The sequence below is a fragment of the Lactuca virosa genome, chromosome 4 (assembly GCF_052849685.1).
Source record: "Lactuca virosa cultivar CGN04683 chromosome 4, Lactuca_virosa_CGN04683_v6, whole genome shotgun sequence".
NCBI classification, from domain to species: Eukaryota; Viridiplantae; Streptophyta; class Magnoliopsida; order Asterales; family Asteraceae; genus Lactuca; species Lactuca virosa.
Window position 1 is genome coordinate 107,799,730 of NC_136429.1, and position 24,530 is coordinate 107,824,259.

A 24,530-nucleotide genomic window follows, 5' to 3' on the forward strand; every position below is an offset into this window, starting at 1 on the left:
TTTATCCTTAATTTTAATACATATTTAAATAATAATCAAGCATTCATGTTGAATTTCAAGTCAAATGGACTATATTTAAAATAGATAATTAAACATTAGGTTATGTAATATAACTACGATCTATGCATTAACTCTTTAGGTTTGAATCAGTCAGTAAACGAGTTTAATTAGACTCATTTGATAATATTTACATCTATATTGTTTCCATATACATTCGTAATATACTTAGTTAGGGTTATGAATACTATATATTTGATGCGGCAATCAACATTTCTAGACCTTTGTTATGATTCAGCGAGGGATTACATCCGTGCTAGAATTGAGCATCAGCGATGAACTAGGACGAATTTCTTTTAAAATAATTTGGCTGTGGATTAGTGGTAAACTGTAATTATGTTGCCAATCATTTAATACCTTTAAATCATTATCTTCGTATAAGTGTCAAATTAGTGATCGTATTTGGATCCGTTGATAAATTCTGTGAAAAAACACATTGCTATATGGCTACAAGATTTCTTCCCTAAATCTGTCGTATTTGTAATTTATTTTTTTATTATATTTGTTTATTTATTTATTTTATTATTTATTTTCATTTTGGAAGTAAACTAGTGACGTAGAATACTTCGCCAGTTTTTTTGTTCAGAAAAAGTCCAAGACTAAAATGATCTCCAGAAGTTAACGACATATCATGTCCGTCACTATTATTCGTCTTTAAATGTGATACAAGAAAAAAGGGAATTAGCGGCGACAAAAATGGTCGGTAAAAGTTAGATTTATCACCGTAAACGTAATAGTGGTGACACATCCCCGCTAAAAAATTGCCGGTACTACCATGTTTTTGCTCAAAATGTCGCGCTAAAGATATTTGTCACCGCTAATACTTCTGTCGCCAGTAATATTCTCTCTCGCCACTAACCGATTATGTGTTTTCCAAAAATGATTAAACAATTAAGTATAAATAAACACATAATTATATCATAAAATTATAATTAAATACTTATGTATTGCTGCTCCACTATATCAGTAACAAATACACTATTCTTGTCGGTATAAGCAGCATAGAACGTTTCAACTCTCTTTAGGTTCTGTTTAACAATAAAATCTAGATTATATTTGAAATAAATAATTACATATATCGTACGATACCTTTTCATAGCAAGTACTGCTATACGAGCTCGACCCCCCACGCTTCACAGACGTTTGCAGTTCACAAACTATTTTGTTTCTTGTCGAAGTAGTTAGGTGTTCATCCATTTGGAAATACTCAACTGCTTTCCTCCAATTATCAACCTCCATATCATCCCGGGGGTGGCTAATGCTCTCGGGATATCCTCATACTCTCCGACTCTAAAAAATATGCTTTCGCGTCAGCTTTACGCTCTCTAAAACCTTTTAAAAAAGTCGCTTCAAAACTCTCTAACAGCCTAGCAGCCTCTGGATCCTGGAAAATACGATCAAAATCAAACTTTGTTTAAAAAAAACGAAAAAAAGTAAGCTAAGTAAAAACCGGTCATAACTAACCATATAAAATGTTCTTATATAAATAATTTACCCCCAAATTGTATCCTTTATAGCGGGGGAAAGTCTTTTCCAAGTTCCTTTATCAAAAGGGACCATCCGCTACATTATTTTCCCAATTTCGTGTGCAAACATGTTTTTTTGGATCTCGTACGGGATCAAATGTCGTATCACTATCATAGTCCCTGTCAATTGGTTTGTCCTTATTATTTAAGAGCGCCTTTTCGAGATTAATGTTTTTCATTTTTCATCTGGCTCTCATGTGTGACACAACTACAAATATAATTAAAAATTATTAGAAATAGTATTTTATACTAACTGAATAAAAAAAGTAATTAAAAATTCATAAATAGACTTAACATGCTGTTCGTGCTGACCATTATCTCTACCGCCTGAGAGAGGTGGGTCCTTGGCTCAATCGCCCACAACAGCAGTCATGGTGTACAGAAACTAGATCCATATCGACGCCATAACCTAAAAAATTATAAGACATACAAATACAATTTCTACTACAAATACACATTACATAGAAATACACGTTATACACACATATACATACAAATACACATTGTTTTTTTTTTTTTTGTAAAAAAATAGCATTCTCAATAATAGCATCCTACTTTATTTATTTTTTTTCAATAATAGCATCCTACAATAATAACATCCTGCTTTATTCGTTGTTTTTACAATCCACATTTTTTGTTTACAAAAATAGCATTCTCAATAATAGCATCCTACTTTATTTGTTTTTTCAATAATAGCATCTTACAATAATAGTATCCTACAAAAAAAATACATATTATACACACATACAATCAACATTACATACAAATGCACATATACTTTAAATATCATTATCAATAATAGCATCCTACTTTATTTGTTTCTTTTTCCATTATAGCATTGCAATATGCACAGTACATACAAGTCACATTTCATACATACATAAAATCCACATTTCATACATAGAAATGTACATTATACACACATATACATACAAATACACATATTCACACATATACATACCCTATACACATACAATATTCCACATTCATGTTTTCATACATACAAATACACATTATACATACATTCACATACATATACCATGCAAATACACAAATATATATATATATATATATATATATATATATATATATATATATATATATATATATATATATATATATATATATATATCAAATATACACACATATGGCTAATTTCACATAATAGATACAAATACACAATTTTCTCAAATAATCTTGAAATTAAAGGAGAAAGGAATATGTGGTGGCCGAAAGTCAACAATGGTGGCCGGAAAATCAACAAAGTGGTGCAGTGATGGTGGTAATCGATCTAGTGACAGCAACAACTGAAAGCAAACTAAAATCAACGTTTTTTTTTCTATTTGCAATTAACTCAACTATAAGGTGGAAATAGACATTACAAGAGAAAGATAAAGAGAAATTAGGAAGGAATTGCACCTTAGTTACTGGAATTAAACGTTAGTCGTCGGAGAAGATACGTCACCGGTGATGGAAAGGCGTTGCTGGTAGATGGGGATGGAACCGGTGGAAATCCTTAGTCGAACCGATGGAAAGCAGACGTCACAGATAGCTGGAAGCATAAGAGGGAAGACAAAATCGAGAGAAAATGGAAGCAAAATATGGAAGAAAGAAAGCTGCAAAGGTGTTTATTTGCGATGACTTTTACCGGTGACACCTATTACCGGCGACGCCAAAGCAATAGCGGCGAAATTTGAATATTAGCGGCGACGCCTTAGAGGGAACTATTTTGCGATCCTTATTTTCAAGCATACTTGTCGCCGCTATTATTGTCTTCGGTACTACTACTTAACGACACGCGTTTTCAGCTGTTGGATATAAGGACCAATCAACGGTTAGGGTTACGAGATCACAAGTCACATGGATTGCTACCAAATACCTTTAGTGGTGATGCTATTAGCAGTGACAACCACTATTACTGACGACTTAAACTCATGTCGCCGGTAATACTTGTTGTCGTCGCTAATAGCGTCACCGCTAATAACCGTTTTTCTTGTAGTGAAAAAGAGGCATTAGCGGCGAAAAAAATCGCCGCTAAAGGTTGGATTTTTCATCGGTAAAAGCTACAGCGGCGACACATCACCGCTAAAATGTCGTCGGTACTGCCTTTCGCTATTTCTCAAAATGTCGCCGTTAATAACCTTGTCGCCGGTAATATTCTCTATCGCCGATAATAATATATGTCGACGGTAATATAATTTTCATTTTTTTATTTTTTATTTTTACTTTTTTTAAAATCAACACTTTTTTGGTACAAAAAACTGATATGTAACGACATTAAATGAAGAAAAAAATTATATAACATCTAATTAGGTATCAAAGTGTTATAATTGCATACAAATACCAAAATAATTAAACAACAAAGGTGTAAGTGACACAACAAGTCTAACGTACAAAACACAAACTAATTAGCCGAACCATCATCTCTACTCCCCTCGTTTCGTCCTTGATCATTACTTTGTGGTCAGGAGCGGACGCATGCTTTCATAGTAGCTGTTTCTGGTGGCATATTTTTTTACGTAGTGACATAATAATAGAAAAAACAAAAAATTCAAAAAAATCTTACATTGCATCCGAAAAAAACAGGGGTTGTTGGTGCCACTATAGGCACCATAGTGGAAACGCCCCTGCTTATGGTTTCCCCAATTGAAAAAACGTATAAAGTTCCTCCAGACACGCGGGGTCGTTGAGCATTGCACAAATATTTTCCAACTACATAATAAATAACAACATACATAAACTTATAAGTTAAACTATCAACATAAACAAAAACTACCAAAGTATATTGTTATTTCTTACACTTAAATACAAAAAATACAAAAGGTACATTACTATTTCTTGCACTTGTAACATAAACACAATTAGAAAAACAACATGTATTTATTGATGCCAAAGCACATTACTATTTTTAAACTAGGGAAAAAAAACCAAAGTACATTGCCATTTCTTGCATTTGGAACATCAACACAATTACCAAATCAACATGCATTTATTGGTCATTATATAGATATATGAGACTTTGAAATTAAATAGTTTACTTATTTTGTGCTAAAGAACCTTAAATATAAGAAATGCCAAAGTACTTTGCTATTTCTTACACTTAAATACAAGAAATACCAAAAGTACATTGCTATTTTTTGCAATTGGTACATAAACACAATTAGATAAACAACATGCATTTATTGATGCCAAAGTACATTGTTATTTTCAAACTAGGGACAAAAAACCAAAGTATATTGATATTTCTTGCATTTGGAACCATAAACCCAATTACCAAATTAATATTTATTTATTGATCATTATATAGATATATGAGACTTTGAAATTAAATAGTCAACTTATTTTGTGCTAAAGAACTGTAACGCCCCGAACTTGTAACGTCCCAAAAAAAAATCATGACATAAAAATTTTGTTTTTAGATTAATAAATCATTAGTACAAACGAATTCCATAAAACCAAGGTAATTCAGAGTTAATCAAAACATCATCAATCAGAGTAAATCCTGAAATACGGAAACTTGTGGTGTGTGCTCTGCAATCATCCCGAGCTCTTCCAATTGAAACCGAAGTACCTGAAACATAGACTGAAAACCGTAAGCACAAAGATTAGTGAGTTCCCCAAAATACCATACAACATACAACCACAGATTATCATGCAACATACATACAGTTGTCATGGGCTCCCCCATGGTCTTTATCTGGTATGTCATAGGCTCCCTATGGTCTTTACCTGGAATGTCATGGGCTCCCCCCTCCCATGTCTGATATCCACTTTACCACATGTAATGGGTCGGCATTGGTGCCTTCGACCCATGGATATAGTGAGAAGAATCACCTCACACTGCCGAATCATACAGATGAACCTCGACTGCTGGCTGACAGATCCCCGAACTGTCAAACATCAAAACAACACCCAATTAACAATTGGGTGCCAATGCATAACCATAAATCCATACTTGGGGTAAAAAGAATATTTTACCCCTAACCTAGCTTGGTCCAAGACCAAGGCCCAAACTCAAACTCTGGAGGTTCAAAAGCGAAAAAATCAATTATGGCCCAATTTTCCAAATTGGGCCCAAACCCTTTACATGGGACTTACCCTAAAGCCCATTCAAACTAGTCCATACACTTGTTCTCAGATGGCCCATCAAGAACCCAAACACCTAAGCCCAAAAGAAAGGCCCAACTCGAAGCCCAAACATAATTAGGGTTTTCACATAAAATGACTATTAGGGTTAAGTAAGAACACTTAACCCATCAAGGACTGAATCCATTAAGCCTATCACTCTACTAGGTCCATCATACAGTGTGATCGTGCATAACTCATAAATCCAATCCAACGGTCCAAAATGCGGGTCCCAGCAGGTCCCAAGCAAAAGTCTCTAAGATTAAGGTTTTCTAAATCCTAATTAGGGTTTCCAGCCCAAACTAATGCCAATTAGGTCCAAATGTTAAGTTCTAGGCTGATTAGAGTTTCACTAGGTCGTGCACCACCCACTGCCACCTCAGGTGGTGGTGGTCGATGGTGGTTCATGGCGGCACCACCTCACGTTGGTGGCGGTTGTCATTCCTAACCAAAACAATGACAAAAGCATTCCAAATACCAGTCCAATCACGCACATAAACACACAGCCACTGGAGATGGTGGCTAGCAGCGGCAAAACGGTGGTGGTGGTGGTGGGTTTTCCTTGGTATTTTCGGCCCAATATTGCTCATACAACAACAAAAATACCGAAAGCAATATACATACTCGAGCACACATACACTCAGCCACCTACTAGGCGGCTGACGACGCCGAAAAAGATGAAAACAGCGGCCAAAGGCCATCGGCGGCAGCAACGACGTACCTAATGTTGAACACATAGGGAAGAATGAAAGAGTGAGATGTTTTTAGCCTTACCGAGAGCCTTCCGGTTGATCACGACCCACACGTCGACGTTCACAGCTTCAATCATCGGTCTTCGGTGGTTCTTCCAGCTGCACACGACGTCACCGACAGCAGGGGCTGTTGTGGTGGTGTTCGACGCCAAGGTTGCAGGTGGTAGGGTGGCGGTCGGTCTCGACAAGGCGGTGGCGACTGAGAAGACTCCATGATGGTGGCGGCTAGTGAAATGAACTAGGTTTAGGGTTTGCATTAGGCAAACGAGCGAGAAGGGGGCACCGAGTTTATCCCGTGTCTCATTCAAACATATTACATTTTTTCCAAGTTTGGTACCTCTCCACAAGATCTTTTTCAAACTAAGCCCACAAATTACCAAACAGCCCCCAACATCCAAAATTCATCACAATTCAAGTCCAATTATTTCAATATAGATCCCCAAAACTCCAAAAATTATATCATTTAACTTCTCATGGCTAACACTGACAAATTATTATGGATTTAGGGCTATTATTTAATTATTAAATTTATCTATTCATTTATTTTAAACGGAATGTTACAACTCTCCCCCACTTAAATGAGATTTCATCCTCGAAATCCGTCTTTACCTTTCTCAACACGCCAAACAATCAGAGCAACAAAAACACAACCTGAGAATACTACCGCCTCCCCAAGACAACTGAAACCAATCCTAGCAGAACTTACCAATCCTAAAAAAGAACGAACCTTAAACCCTTGCAGAAAACGACGTCTACCTTTCCCGAAACCCGGAATCTCAAATCACTTAAACCACTCTGACTCATCTTGCTGCCACCTAGCTGCTTTCCAAAACCATCCGAGACCTCCCTGGTCCCAACTTGTCTGCCAACTATCTAAAACACTGAACTCCTACCCGACTGCTGAGCCAGAAGACACACAAGCACACAGTAGCCCCACGCGACTCCCGAAAGAAAATATCGACCGGTAAGAATTGCCCTTAGATACCTTGCCACCAAATCTACTGCTAAAAGTGAATGCTACATGACCCACTGCAGCCTCATATCATACCCGGTCTCCAACAACCTATATTCTCCTGATTCCAAACACGATGTGGCTCTTCCACAGATAGAACCGTCCCAAGACACAACATAATGGCTCGATACAGCATCATACTAAACCCATTCCTTACCCTTGAACCTTGCGATTAATGCCTTTGGAAAATAGATACCCCAATTTCTTATTCTACTGAAACGAAGAATCATGCACAAAACATGTGTGATACCCGACTCGAGATCTTACCCAAAATTTATTCGATTCTCCACTCATAACCCGAGATCCGCGAATCCGCATTTGCATTTCACACTACCACCTTCTAATTCCCGACACCCCTCAATTGACCTATAAATAAATACCCTCAAACCATTTTCGAGACTACCAGTCTCGCACCTGGTCCACCCACTAGGTTCCCAAGAGTCCAACAACAAGGCTATCCAACCTAAAACCCCTCTGTGTCACACACCGATCACCTTCATGATCCTGCAACTCAAGATCCAAAACCTTGACCCAACGGTCCCTACCACGTCCAACCTGAATTTCCATAATCACACCGGGCTCGCCCACGGGCCCCACTCATCAAGAGTCACCCAGGCCCGACTCCGCTTCGGACCCCAATGGTCTTCAACCTAGGACATAGAATAATTCCCCGACCATCCAAGCCGGCGTGCCCAAGGCATGAACTGATTCTTCTTCCACACTCGTAACCATCTCAATAATAATCTACCTCAAACTGATGAATGCTATGATCCCATCGCAGTCTTACAACACTTCCAACCAACCATGGTTACCACCAATGACCTTACCACACTCAAACCATCACAATACCACGCATCCTGAGCCGAATCCTGCAACCCATCTGGAGTTCGGGTCATGCATTCGAATCCCACAGCCTACTATGAATAACAATAGAGATGCCGACCTGCGGTCGGGAGTTTCCTGAACTCCCACCAACACAACCTCAATCTGAACAACCACTTAATTCTCCCCCACTTGGACTCGACGGAGGTCTCTCACCTCTTAATCCCTTATAGATCTCCGACCCGTATCCCTCAAACAGAATGGACCGCCCATGCCCTGCGCTAAACAATACTAGCGTTCCATTGCTAGCCAACTCCATGGTCACCCAAATCCTGAAACCCTGAAGGATACTCTTGAAATCTTAACCAACCTGATAATCCAGATCACCTGCAATGACACCATTCCTGAGTTCTTATGCTGGCGACTAAAACCGTAACCCTCTCCCTGAACCGACGAATCTTTATCGCAACTTCCATTCTCAAGGAATTATTGGTTCCTAATCGACAACAACCTGAGCGAATATAAAACTTCCCTGACATTACCAATGACCAAGCAACACATGCAACTGACACCACCATCTTTCTGCTACCGTTCCTCACTTAGCAACGGTCGTGTTCGAACCCAACAGTTCTTCCATAGGCAACTGCCTCTCCTAACAAAACAAATACTAAAACCACTGAACCTTGACGATTGTCGGAGAACTAACCTGCTGAATCCTGACCAAATTCCTTCCGCACAATACCCCCGAACCGATTCAGACCAAAAACCAGAATAGCAGTCGAATACATTGGAACCCGATACACGATACAACCCCTCAATGAACCACTAATGATCCATGGCATGCAAAAGACATGAAACAGTTATCGAAGATATAACCCAGTGATTGTTGGGTTTTAGTATACTACAACATCTTATGGTGCACATACAACCCTATATGCTTGGATCTATGTTTTCTCTAATTATACATGCAATATTGTTTCCAAAGCATTATGCCTACAACTAGCATTCAATTGACATAAACAACATAGAATTGAGTTATGGAATTACCTCTTTGTTGTAGCTTGTAGTTTTTGATGGGTTTTGAGCATTCTAACACTCCTATGGTGTACATGCAACCCTAGAAACCTTGGATCTATGTTTTCTCTAATATACATGCAAATTTGATTTTCCAAGGTTTACATCCTAACTAGCATGTTATGGGGAACTTGTAATACAAAAATCAAGTAGAATAACATACCTTTTAGTAGCTTGGATTCGTTGATGACTTTGTGTGCCTAGCACCCCAAATGTGATGCCTCAAATGCTTCACACAACACCACAACACTTGGAATAAAGTGAGAGAAGTTCACTATGACATAAACTCGGCTTGCCCTCTAGTTCTTTCACTTAGTCTGATTTTAGAAGCCTATGGGGTCCTTTTATAGTCGTGTCACAAGTAGGGTTACCACATGTAAACCCTAATTGACATGGCTTTTCATTTCCCATGATCCATGGGTTTATAACCCCCATGGACTATCCATGGAGCACCTTATGGGTTTTAGCCCAACTCCATAAACCATGGATCATTAGCCCACTATATAAGAATGGATGATTTACACAATCAACCCCATATATTTAATTAGTCTCCTTTTGATCACCAAATTAATTCTAAATTAATTCTTGACCAATACTAATTAAATAATATTATTAATATATTAGAACTTATAATATATTAATAAACCTTAAGTGTCCTTTTTCTCATTTTGTCTATCCAAGTGTTGCAATGCCATGCAACCCGAATGGACCATGTCGGGTCGGGTCAAGTACATACCAAATATAGTTATGGACTTAGACACTATATCCAACAGTTTTGGCCTCTAAGAACTTAGCACCCCAAATTTGATGCCTCAAATGGTTCACAAACATCATATGCAAGAGGAGGCTTGAGAGAATAGGCTAATAAGCTCAAAATCGTGTATCACTCTCTTAGAATGATTGGGCAACCGATTTTAGCTCTAAGGAGATCCTTTTATAGTGTGACAAATGCTAGGGTTTAATCCATGCAAACCCTAATGCACCATGACCCTTCATATTACTTAGGCTCCATGGGTTAAACCTCCATGGACTATCCATGTTGGTTTAGCCCATCCTACTAACCATGGATCATTGGCCCACACTATAAGAATCATTGATTTACTTAATCAGTCCCCGTATATTTAATTAGTCTCTTTTGATCACTAAATTAATTCCAAATTAATTCTTGATCAATACTAATTAAATAATATGATTTCATATTAATATATTATAACTTATAATATATTAATAAATCACAAATAACCTTATTCTCAAAAGTCCATCCTATCAAATTGCACTTGTGAAGGCAACCCAAATGGACCATGCTACTCTCGGGTCAAGTACATACCAATTATAGTTATGGGCTTAGACACCTAATCTAACAATGATAACAGAGCAATAACCCGAAGATAACACTTACCCAAATCAATATAAAATCCAAGCAACAAGAAAACTGATAATAACTGAAGAAAAGCAAAAGAAAGCATACCCGCAATATCACCTGATGGAGCACTGGCCTCTCCCAGTCTGACACTGAAATAACTGGCTACTCTATGATGGGGCTCCAAATCGATCTCCTTCTCTCGAAGCTTGGCAGTGATCTTTTCCTTTGTGTCAGTAGCTTGGAGGAGATCCGGAAACTCTCGCATCAACTGTTGCACCTCAATCTCTAATGCGACTCAGCTTGGAAACTGGTCGAGAAATCATCCCATAACATAGCATCAACAACATCATCTCTTATTTATGACCAATCTCTTTCCACCAATCTCGCGCCCTGACCTTTAATGGGCAGGAAGCATCTCAGACCTTCGCCCCCCCCCCCCCCGGGCAGAAGCTCGTCCTGAACGCGTTAGCCATATCCGCTAACCACCTCCTACTGGCAACGGGGTCCTTCTCTCGTAGAATGCAGGAGCTCCACAAGCACGAAACTCACATAAAGAAAGAGTGTGAGATCCAACGATAGCTACAACCTCAGCACGGAACGCTCCCAAGCGCGCATCCAAGATCTTCAAAAACCCCTCCTTGACCGAACCAAAGACCACATGAGTCTTCTCTAAAACACAGCGGGTAATCTCCGACGAGATGAATTCCCGCATCTACTCGCTAATCGGCTCAGTACCCTTACCTGAGCCGGAACCAGAACCAGAACCTAAAACTCCTTCCTGGAAAATCATCACCAAACTGAAATACAATCATGCAGAAGATTATAACATACTCAAGAATCCTCTTCCCCAAGATTCTTAGATTCTCCAAGATTCTCCCCGATTCGAGTATGGATCCTGTGCTTTCAATAGTACGGGCCCAATACTACCTTCTATACATATCCATACTTTCCTCAGGAATCATCCTGAATCCTCTAAGTCACATACTTCACTGATCCACCAAATATTCACTAAATAGCAACAAAAAATCCACCGAAGCACCTCCTAGGTTCCCCTAAGTTCTCGACCTCACCCTGCCATCAGCTGCTGAAGAACTCCTCGTAATGCTAGTCATCCACCTTATGAATACCATCATATTCACTTAGTAGCTGACTCCCATCATCCAAGAGTTCCACCAAGCACAAAGCAAGCAGCATTTGTGCAGTAACACTCTAATCCATAGAACAATCATAGAACATTTACTCCACACATCAACACTTATGCTAGAAATTCCACCCTTACTACCGGTTGCCTTATGCATGCAAATTATACACATAACAGGATCAAATAGATTGTCAAACAACAGACTCTACCCTAAAACCACAACCAAACAAGGAACAAGAAATAAGGCCAAATCAATTATTCTAGGGCTATAAGATCCTAACCGTATACAATTTTTAAAGCATACACTTAGAAATTACTGATTCCAATAGATATCCCTATCTCAGCATAGCATCCAATACCCCCAATGCAACAAGGCATCACATATCATATCAAACTACCATTAACTAATCAGCACTATCATGCAAGTCTACCAGCTCATACGATATACATACAAACGCATATCTCTTAGCATTCTATCATGCAAAAAATGAGTAGATCCTTAGCCCTAACTAGCATGCAATTCACCGATTCATATATCAAGTCATATCAAATAACACGTATGGGTATTCTGGGAAAACTTACTTGAGCTCGGCTGATTGCATGCACCACACCTTTTCTTATCTTAGAAAACTCTTTTCTTAAAATACTTTTCTTTTTGAAAACTTTACCAATTCCTTAGTTTGAGTTCAGACACACCCGAGAGTATGTCCGAATCCCTCAAACCAAGGCTCTGATACCAACTTGTAATGCCCCGAACTTCTAACGTCCCAAAAAAAAATTATGACATAAAAATTTTTGTTTTTAGATTAATAAATTATTAGTAAAAATGAATTCCATAAAACCAAGGCAATTAAGAGTTTACCAAAACATCATCAATTAGAGTAAATCATGAAATGCAGAAACTTGTGGTGTGTGCTTTGCAATCATCCCGGGCTCTTCCAATTAAAACTGAAGTACCTGAAACATAGACTGAAAACCGTAAGCACAAAGATTAGTGAGTTCCCCAAAATACCATACAACATACAACCACATATTATCATGCAACATGCAACCACAGATTATCATATAACATACAACCACATATTATCATGCAACATACATATAGTTTCCATGGTCTTTATCTAGTATGCCATGGGCTCCCACCATGGTCTTTAACTAGAATGTCATGGGTCTGATATCCACTTGTCACGGGCTCCCACCGGGGTCTTCCATGCAAGTATCACAAAGAAAACTAGCATACCACATAACACGTAATGGGCCGACATTGGTGCATTCGACCCATGGATATAGTGAGAAGACTCACCTCACACTGTCGAATCATATAGACGAAGCCCGACTGCTGGCTGACAGATCCCCGAACTGTCAAACATCAAAACAACACCTAATTAATAATAAGGTGCCAATGCATAACCATGAATCCATACTTGGGGTAAAAAGACTATTTTACCCCTAACCATGCTTGGTCCAAGACCAAGGCCCAAACTTAAACTCTGGAGGTCCAAAAGCCAAATAATCAACCAAGGCCCAATTATGGCCCAATATTCCAAATTGGGCCCAAACCCTTTACATGGGCCTTCCCCTAAAGCCCATTCAATTTTCCTAGTCCATACACTTGTTCTCAGATAGCCCATCAAGAACCCAAACACCTAAGCCCAAAAGAAGGGCCCAACTTGAAGCCCAAACACAATTAGGGTTTTCGCATAAAATGACGATTAGGGTTAAGTAAGAACACTTAACCCATTAAGGACTAAATCCATTAAGCCCATCACTCTACAAGGTTAATCGTACAATGTGGTCGGGCATAACTCATAATTCCAATCCAACGGTCCACAATGCGGGTCCCGGCAGGTCCTAAATAAAAGTATCCAAGATTAGAGTTTTCTAAACCCTAATTAGGGTTTCCAAACCAAACACATGCCATTTAGGTCCAAAGGTTAAGTTTTAGGATGATTAGAGTTTCACTAGGCCGGGCACCACCCACTGCCACCTCGGGCAGTGGTGTTCGACAGTGGTTCATGGCGGCAGCCACCACCTCACGGTGGTGGCGGTCATGGTTCTAGGCCAAAACAATGACAAAAACATTCCAAACACCAATCCAATCACACACATAAACACACAGCCACCGGAGATGGTGGCTAGTAGCAGTAAAACAGGTGGCAGCCACCACCTCACGGTGGTGGTAGTGGGTTTTCCTATGTTTTTCCGGCCCAATATTGCTCATACAACAACACAAATACCGAAAACAATATATGTACTCGAGCACACATACACTGTCACACCCCGAAACCGTGATGGCGGAAGCGTTCCGGGGCGGAGGACGTCATGTATAACATCAAAACCAATGTAAAATAGCAACCATAGCAACACAACCATCATAGTGTATACATATATGAAGATGTTTACATCAATTTGAAACTTGTTTGAATTACATCAGAGAGTATATATAAAATATAAACATAAGACTCTTATTGCTCCAGCTTCTCAAAAATTCAAGCAGGTACCTGTCTACTGATTTCCTGAGAATACAAGCAGTTTGAAAATATCAGCATAAAGCTGGTGAGTTCATAAGCGGTAGTTTGTAATGAAAACTTGTTGATGAACTCGTAAAAAGTATTTTGTATAGCGTCAAGAAAATCCGATATTTTCTTTAAGTGAAAAATATAGCGTTATCCGTTCCATATAAACAATGAATGTTCGTTACTGAAAACTATAGAGATATGTGAAAATATTACTTCATGTGACTAGCTAAGGCTAATCATGAAGTATAAGTATATTGTATATGAAATCCTTGCATAAACGATTTTGGTTGAAAACCCTGGCTCCAGCCTTTATACGTAGTGTGTTAGTTCTATTTAGTATAAATAAAACTGTTGAAGGGTGACAAGTTGTAAACTAAAGGGTGAATTATACATAATGTGAGTCGTATAACCATACTTGATATGACTAGAGACCTTTCCAACGTTCTTCAGGCGTCGAGTTAAATGACATTTGTCACCCTGGGCATGCCTGCCCAACTGTAGCTAGCAGTTCGGGTGTGGGATTGTCAGTCCCGAATATATCTATTCACAAATCTCACGCTCTCCCTCCAGGAGACTCTGGTTATACTATGATAGGATTTATCCCTGTACACCTAAGGGTACAGTAGTGAAGTAGCGCCTCACAGTATCGTACAATCTAGTTTACATGTAGTGTAGTAGCGTTCTACCGTAGTGAAAATCCGAATGTATACCGTTTGTAGTGATAATTACATTTATGAAAACGCGATAAAGTAGTGATGAAAACTGTAAACTACTTCTGTCTTAGTGCATACGTTTAGTAGTGAAAGTTTCTATACTTGTTATATTTAGAAAATCCCAAACTATACCGATTATAATTTGCATGTAAAACGTAGTGAATAGCGAGTCTGGAAAATCATGCAAGTTTAGTGAAAACGTCCCTTATGCTCAACACAGTACAAAAGGGTTAAAGTATGAGAATTTCATGAGTTTTGAAAACATTTATGTTTAGCTTGTATTCCCCCCTGAAAACATTAAAAATACGGAAAATGTAGGGGTATGAACTCACCTCGAGTGATTTGAATGAAGGATCGATATGGAATGCGGGATGTTCAAGTGAAGCCTTGAACACGATTTGATCCTAATCAACAAGTAATGACACATAAAGGAGTCAAATGATGGTATTTCACCACTAGATGTGATGAAGAACCACTCTAAGAACTTGGGACTACTTGCACTAAGTGTTAGGACCTCAAAGGATTGCATGAGGGAGGTGTATGGCCACCTTAAAGGTGTGTACGGCCATGGGTGTGCGGCCCAATGGGTGTGCGGCCGTACACTCATGATGGAAGGTGCCTTTGAGGTGTTTTCAAGGTCCATACTTGCATCCATGAAGTGTCCTAGGCCCATACTTGGTTGTAGTACAAGTTTAGGGTCTTAGAAATGGGTTTGTGGTCCTATGGTGTGTGTGTATGGTCGCACAAATGTGTGTGCTGCCGCACACAGGAGTGTGCTGCCGCACACATGAGTATGTGGTCGCACTCCTTCAAAGAGGTGAAGAACATGACGGGACTTTCATGATTCAAGGCCTAGATTAAGAGGTTCTTCATGCAAAACAATTTAAGGAATGGATTACTCACGTTTTTGAAGCCTTGGGAGGGTTTGTGGTTGAAGAAGCTTGAGAGAAATGGTGTTGTGTGCTGCCAAGGTGTTAAAGGAATGAAAGGAAGGGGGCTACCCTTTATATAGGGGTAAGGGTGCTGCCCAAAAGTGTGTGTGCTGCCAAGGGAGTGGGTGTGCGGCCGCACACCTATGTGTACGGTCGTACACTCCTCCAAGAGGTGTGTATGGCCCGATTTTCTCACTATTCAACACTCTGACTCATTCCTAAACTCAACCTTGGTTATATACAAGCTTAGAACACTTAAATGAACCCTTAAATAGCATCAGAAATCAACAAAGGAAGTTGAATATTGATTGAATTGACTAATTGTACAAGATTGAAGTTCCGGGTTGTCACATCATCCCCCCGTTAGAGGGAATTTCGTCCCGAAATTCAAGGATAAAGTACAATTATGAACTTGGAAAGAGATGGGGCTACTTCTGCTTCATTGAATCCTCGCGCTCCCAAGTGAATTCCGGACCCCACTTGGCATTCCAGCGGACCTTCACTATCGGGATGCGACTCTGTTTCGTACGCTTGACTTCCCGATCCATGATTTCGACAGGTTCTTCCACGAAGTGTAAACCCTCGTCCAATTCGATCTCGTCGAGAGGAATTACAAGTGTCTCATTGGACAGACACTTCTTTAGGTTCGACACGTGGAAGACAGGATGGATGTTGTTAAGCTCTCGTGGTAACTGGAGTTTGTATGCTACGGGACCGATCCTAGCAAGGATCTCGAATGGTCCAATGTACCTTGGGTTCAGCTTTCCACATTTTCCGAAATGTATCATGCCTTTCCAGGGCGAGACCTTCAGAAGGACGCGGTCACCGACCTGGAATTCCAAGGGTTTTCATCTCTTATCGGCGTAGCTCTTTTGTCTATCTCGTGAGGCTTTCAGTCGTTCTCGGATTTGCACGATCTTTTCATTCGTCTCTCGGATAATCTCAGGACCAGTGAGAGTGCTGTCAGGGACTTGACCCTTGACTAGCTGTGTGTCACCCACTTCAGCCCAGCACAGAGGGGATCTGCACTTGCGACCATAGAGGGCTTCGAATGGCGCAGCCTTGATGCTGGTATGGTAGCTGTTGTTGTAGGAAAATTCGACCAAAGGAAGATGAGTGTCCCATGACGCGCCAAAGTCGATGACGCAGGCTCTCAACATATCTTCCAATGTCTGAATTGTTCTCTCACTCTGTCCATCAGTCTGCGGATGATAAGCCGTGCTCATATCCAATTTAGTTCCAAGAGCCTTCTGCAGTGATTTCCATAATCTCGAGGTAAACCTGCTATCTCGGTCGAGATAATAGATACAGGTACCCCATGAAGGCGAACTATCTCTTGAATGTAGATTCGTGTGAGTCTTTCCATCTTGAAGTTTTCTTTGATTGGCAGGAAGTGGGCGGACTTCGTCAACCGATCGACGATTACCCAGATGGCATCGTTCCCACTTGGGGATCTAGGTAATTTGGTGATAAAATCCATGGTTATCCTTTCCCACTTCCACTCAGGTATTTCTGGCTGCTGAAGTAAAACTGAGGGCTTCTGATATTCCACCTTCACCTTGGCGCAAGTCAAGCACTTGCCCACGAAGGTTGCAATTTCCGCTTTCATGTTTGGCCACCAATAGAGCTGTTTGAGATCCAGATACATCTTATCTGAACCTGGGTGAATGGAGTATTTCGTCTTGTGAGCCTCATTCATGACAACCTCTCTGTACCCGCCAAACTTTGGGGTCCAGATCCGGTTCATGAAATAGTACACTCTGTGTCCCTTAACCTCTAAGTTCTTGTCCATTCCCCGCAATGCTTCATCCGCCACTTTCTCTGGTTTCAAGGCTTCCAGCTGAGCCTCCTTGATTCGCGCGGATAAATGGGAATGGATAGTCATGGTCAGTGCCTTCACTCTACGACCTGAGTACTCTTTTCGGCTGAGGGCATCTGCCACCACATTGGCCTTGCCGGGATGGTAGCGGATTTCGCACTCGTAATCACTGAGTAGCTCAACCCATCGTCGTTGCCTCATGTTTAGTTCCTTCTGGTCGAAGATATGCTGCAAGCTTTTATGGTCAGTGAAGATAGTGCACTTGGTTCCATAGAGATAATGTCTCCAGATCTTTAACGCAAAGACCACTGCTCCCAACTCTAAATCGTGAGTTGTGTAATTGACCTCGTGCGTTTTCAACTGCCTCGAGGCGTAGGCGATGACCTTTCCACGCTGCATGAGCACACAGCCTAGGCCCTGATTGGATGCATCACAATAGACCACGAAGTCTTCCGTCCCTTCGGGTAGAGACAAGATAGGTGCGATGCACAGGGCCTGCTTCAATGTTTGAAATGCAGTGTCTTGCTGGACTCCCCAACTAAAGGTTACACCTTTCTGTGTTAGGGTAGTTAGAGGCTTAGCGATTCTGGAGAAGTTTTGGATGAACCTGCGATAATAGCCTGCGAGACCCAAGAATTGTCGGATTTCTGTGGGTGTCTTTGGTGCAGACCAATTCTCTATCGCTTTGATCTTGGAAGGGTCCACGTGTATGCCTTCTTTGCTAATCACGTGACCAAGGAAATTTACCTTCCTAATCCATAACTCACACTTTGAAAATTTCGCGTATAGCTTTTCTGCCCTTAATGTTTCCAACACCTGCCTCAAGTGTTGCTTATGATCGTTCTCACTCCGTGAATAGACAAGTATATCGTCGATGAACACAATCACGAACTTGTCCAGGAAAAGGCGGCACACTCGATTCATCAGGTCCATGAATACTGCCGGTGCGTTGGCCAGACCAAAGGGCATTACTATAAATTCGTAGTGTCCATAGCGAGTTCGGAATGCTGTCTTAGGCACATCATTCTCGTGGACTCGCAACTGATGGTACCCTGATCTTAGATCGATCTTTGAGAAATAATTGGCTCCCTGAAGTTGGTCAAAGAGATCGTCGATTCTAGGTAAGGGATATCGGTTCTTGATGGTCAGCTTGTTCAGTTCTCGGTAGTCAATGCACATCCGAAAGGATCCATCTTTCTTTTTCACGAATAAGATCGGAGCTCCCCAAGGTGAGGAACTCGGCCTTATAAACCCCTTGCTGATCAGCTCATTGAGCTGGCTGGATAATTCTTGCATCTCTACTGGCGCTAAACGGTAGGGAGACTTAGCTACAGGAGTAGCTCCGGGGATTAAGTCGATACGAAACTCGACTTGACGTTCGGGAGGAATTCCCGGGAGATCTTCAGGGAAGACATCAGGAAAGTTGCAGACTTCGGGGATGCTCTCGAGGTCTTTAACTTTTTGCGTCCCATCAACAACATGAGCTAGAAACGCATATCATTCCTTCCGTAGGTACTTCTGAGCTTTGATGCACAAGATGATACGAAGGTTCAAGCTAAGTTTATCACCATAAATCATGAGGGTTTCACCAGAGGGAAGGTTGAGGCGAATAGCTTTTTCGAAACAAAGGATATCAGCATGATTGGGGCTCAACCAATCCATACCGATAATGACATCGAAACTCTTGATAGATACAGACATAAGATCGATAGGAAAGGAATGATTGCCTAAAGTAAGAGTACATCCTATGAATATGTCGTTCGCGCTTTCTTTCTCTCCATTAGCCATCTCGACAATGAACGTTTCGGTTAAAGGTTGGGATTTATGCTTGATTAGATGTTTGAATGCATGACTAACAAAACTCCTCTCTGCACCCGAATCGAAAAGAATGCATGCATAAGAGTTGTCAAGGAGGAACGTACCCGTAACAACGATAGGATCAGCGACCGCTTCATTCTGGCCCATCGCCAAAACTCTCCCTGTATTGCCACCAGTCGTTGCCTTGGGGCAGTTTCTCCTGAAATGCCCAACCTCTCCACATCCATAACAAGCTTGACCAGCACATGCTCCCGTAGTCTGGTTGGTTGGTTGGGCTGGCACCTTGCAGTATCGAGCTGTGTGACCCTTCTTCCCACAGCTGTTGCAACTCAACTCACGGCAGGGTCCGTGATGATGGAAGTTACACTTGTTGCATAAAGGTAGTTTCCCAGCATAAACACCGGTAGGAGTTTGGGTGGTTGGAAGAGTAGCTGGAGCAGCAGCAGGAGCAGTAACAGCATGAACTGCCACTGTTTGTTGTTTCTTGGAGGGCTCCTGCGAAGACTGACCCTTGCGTTTGTTCCATGATTTCTTCTTCTTCCCACCACTTTCCTTCTGTGGCTCAGAAACAGCTGCCACTTCGTCTAGATCAACCCCATTATCGATCAGAATTTGTGCCAGATCCTTGGCGCTCTCAAATGTAGTCGGTCTAGCAGTCAAGACATTTCCCTTGGTGGGTTGTGTCAGCCCCCAGATGTACCTCTCGATTTTCTTGCTTTCCGGGGTGACCATTCCCGGACAGAGAAGTGCCAGATCATAGAATCTAGCAGTGTAAGCAGCAATGTCAGAATCCTTCATCTTCAAGTTCCAAATTTCGTGCTCCAACTTTTGCACCTCACCCCTCGGGCAGTATTCAGCCAGCATGAGTTCCTTCAGTCTTTCCCAACCCATGGTGTTAGCCACTGGCAGGGTTAGGGTTTTGACTCGACCATTCCACCAGGTCAAAGCTCTGTCACTGAAGGTGCAGGTGGCGAACTTCACCTTGTCGGCTTCGGAACAGGCGCAAATTTCGAAGATGGATTCGATCTTCTCGAACCATTGAGTCAGAGCGATGACTCCTCCGTTTCCGTCGAAGGACTTGGGTTTCACGGTCATGAAGTCCTTGTAGGAACACTCTTTTTGATGTCCCTGACTTCCATCTTGTCTCTGTGGGTCGGTTCCACCTCCAGCCCTACCAGCGTTCACTTGTGCCATTGTTGCAGTCACGGCGGCTGTAACTGCTGCCTGAAACATGATAGGGTCGAACTGAGGGGTTGGTGGTGGTGGCGGAGTGTCGTCGCTCCTTCTGATGGGTCTTGGTCGGGGAGGCATCTCGTTCTAGAAACAATCAGGAAGAAGAGGATGGTAAGTCCTCGAGATATAAAATGAAATATATCTCATCCTGATAATAAAAGTATTCTACCAAGTGATAAGCATGGAAAGGTTGCTAACACAAGTAAGTTATCGCTCAAGGAAGGAGAGGTAGCAAAACTTAGAGTGAATCTGTATACTGAGTTTGGCTCTAGCTAAAATACTCCTATAGTATTTTATGTCAGATGATTTTTGGTAAGTTTTAGGCCTGCTGTAACACCATAGTCACTCCCAAGCACATGTTGGTCATGTTTTGACTGAATATAGTTGATCAGGCTATATTCACCCGAAACATGATTACATAACTGCCCAGCTTTGACCGCAGTGTCCCAACATCCAAATACTTTTTGTGTTGTTCCACTAATGACACGAATCCTCTTAGGTATGCATGCTCGTATACTTTTATAAAAATACTTATATTTTTGAAAGTATACTTTTAGTGTAGAGCACTTAGGCCCCTTTAGTGTTTATAGTTGTATACCATGTAAGGTTCGGTATAATAGTTCGCTATAAACAAGGGCTTTGATACCAATCTGTCACACCCCGAAACCGTGATGGCGGAATCGTTCCGGGGCGGAGGACGTCATGTATAGCATCACAACCAATGTAAAATAGCAACCATAACAACACAACCATCACAGTGTATACATATATGAAGATGTTTACATCAATTTGAAACTTGTTTGAATTACATCAAAGAGTATATATAAAATATAAACATAAGACTCTTATTGCTCCAGCTTCTCAAAAATTCTAGCAGGTACCTGTCTACTGATTTCCTGAGAATACAAGCAGTTTGAAAATATCAGCATAAAGCTGGTGAGTTCATAAGCGGTAGTTTGTAATGAAAACTTGTTGATGAACTCGTAAAAAGTATTTTGTATAGCGTCAAGAAAATCCGATATTTTCTTTAAGTGAAAAATGTAGCGTTATCCGTTCCATATAAACCATGAATGTTCGTTACTGAAAACTGTAGAGATATGTGAAAATACTACTTCATGTGACTAGCTAAGGCTAATCATGAAGTATAAGTATATTGTATATGAAATCCTTGCATAAACGATTTTGGTTGAAAACCCTGGCTCCAGCCTTTATACGTAGTGTGTTAGTTCTATTTAGTATAAATAAAACTGTTGAAGGGTGACAGGTTGTAAACTAAAGGGTGAATTATACATAATGTGAGTCGTATAACCATACTTGATATGACTAGAGACCTTTCCAACGTTCTTCAGGCGTCGAGTTAAATGACATTTGTCACCCTGGGCATGCCTGCCCAACTGTAGCTAGCAGTTCGGGTGTGGGATTGTCAGTCCCGAATAGATCTATTCACAAATCTCACGCTCTCCCTCCAGGAGACTCTGGTTATACTATGATAAGATTTATCCCTGTACACCTAAGGGTACAGTAGTGAAGTAGCGCCTCACAGTATCGTACAATCTAGTTTACATGTAGTGTAGTAGCGTTCTACCGTAGTGAAAATCCGAATGTATACCGTTTGTAGTTATAATTACAGTTATGAAAACACGATAAAGTAGTGATGCAAACTGTAAACTACTTCTGTCTTAGTGCATACGTTTAGTAGTGAAAGTTTCTATACTTGTTATGTTTAGAAAATCCCAAACTATACCGATTATAATTTGCATGTAAAACGTAGTGAATAGCGAGTCCGGAAAATCATGCAAGTTTAGTGAAAACGTCCCTTATGCTCAACACAGTACAAAAGGGTTAAAGTATGAGAATTTCATGAGTTTTGAAAACATTTATGTTTAGCTTGTATTCCCCCCTGAAAACATTAAAAATACGGAAAATGTAGGGGTATGAACTCACCTCGAGTGATTTGAATGAAGGATCGATACGGAATGCTGGATGTTCAAGTGAAGCCTTGAACACGATTTGATCCTAATCAACAAGTAATGACACATAAAGGAGTCAAATGATGGTATTTCACCACTAGATGTGATGAAGAACCACTCTAAGAACTTGGGACTACTTGCACTAAGTGTTAGGACCTCAAAGGATTGCATGAGGGAGGTGTATGGCCACCTTAAAGGTGTGTACGGCCATGGGTGTGCGGCCCAATGGGTGTGCGGCCGTACACTCATGATGGAAGGTGCCTTTGAGGTGTTTTCAAGGTCCATACTTGCATCCATGAAGTGTCCTAGGCCCATACTTGGTTGTAGTACAAGTTTAGTGTCTTAGAAATGGGTGTGTGGTCCTATGGTGTGTGTGTATGGTCGCACAAATGTGTGTGCTGCCGCACACATGAGTGTGTGGTCGCACTCCTTCAAAGAGGTGAAGAACATGACGGGACTTTCATGATTCAAGGCCTAGATTAAGAGGTTCTTCATGCAAAACAATTTAAGGAATGGATTACTCACGTTTTTGAAGCCTTGGGAGGGTTTGTGGTTGAAGAAGCTTGAGAGAAATGGTGTTGTGTGCTGCCAAGGTGTTAAAGGAATGAAAGGAAGGGGGCTACCCTTTATATAGGGGTAAGGGTGCTGCCCAAAAGTGTGTGTGCTGCCAAGGGAGTGGGTGTGCGGCCGCACACCTATGTGTACGGTCGTACACTCCTCCAAGAGGTGTGTATGGCCCGATTTTCTCACTATTCAACACTCTGACTCATTCCTAAACTCAACCTTGGTTATATACAAGCTTAGAACACTTAAATGAACCCTTAAATAGCATCAGAAATCAACAAAACAAGTTAAATATTGATTGGATTGACTAATTGTACAAGATTGAAGTTCCGGGTTGTCACATACACTCAACCGCCTACTAGGCGGCTGACGACGCTGGAAAAGACGAAAACAACGACCAAAGGCAATCGGCGGCAACAACGACGTACCCGACGCCGAACACATAGGGGTGAATGAAAGAGTAAGATGCAGTTAGCCTTATCGAGAGCCTTCCGGTCGCTCACGACCCACGCGTCGACGTTCACAACTTCAATCATCGGTCTTCGGCGGTTCTTCCGGCTGTACACGACATCACCGACGGTAGGGGCTGTCGTGGTGGCGTCCGAAAGCGAGGTTGCAGGTGGTAGGGTGGCGGTCGGTCTAGACAAGGCGGCAGCGGCTGAGAAGACTTCATAATGGTGGCGGCTGGTGAAATGAAATAGGTTTAGGGTTTGCATTAGGAAAACAACGGGAAAGGGGGCACCGGGTTTATCACGTGTCTCATTCAAATATATTACTTTTTTTTTCCAAGTTTGGTCCTTCTCCACAAGATCTTTTTCAAACTAAGCCCACAAATTACCAAACAGCCCCCAGCATCCAAAATTCATCACAATTCAAGTCCAAATGTTTCAATATAGATCCCCAAAACTCCAAAAATTATATCATTTAACTTCTCATGGCTAACACTGACAAATTATTACGGATTTAGGGCTATTATTCAATTATTAATTTTATCTATTTATTTATTTTAAACGGAATGTTACAAGAACCTTAAAAACAAGAAATACCAAAGTGCATTGCTATTTCTTGCACTTGGGACAAAAACACAATT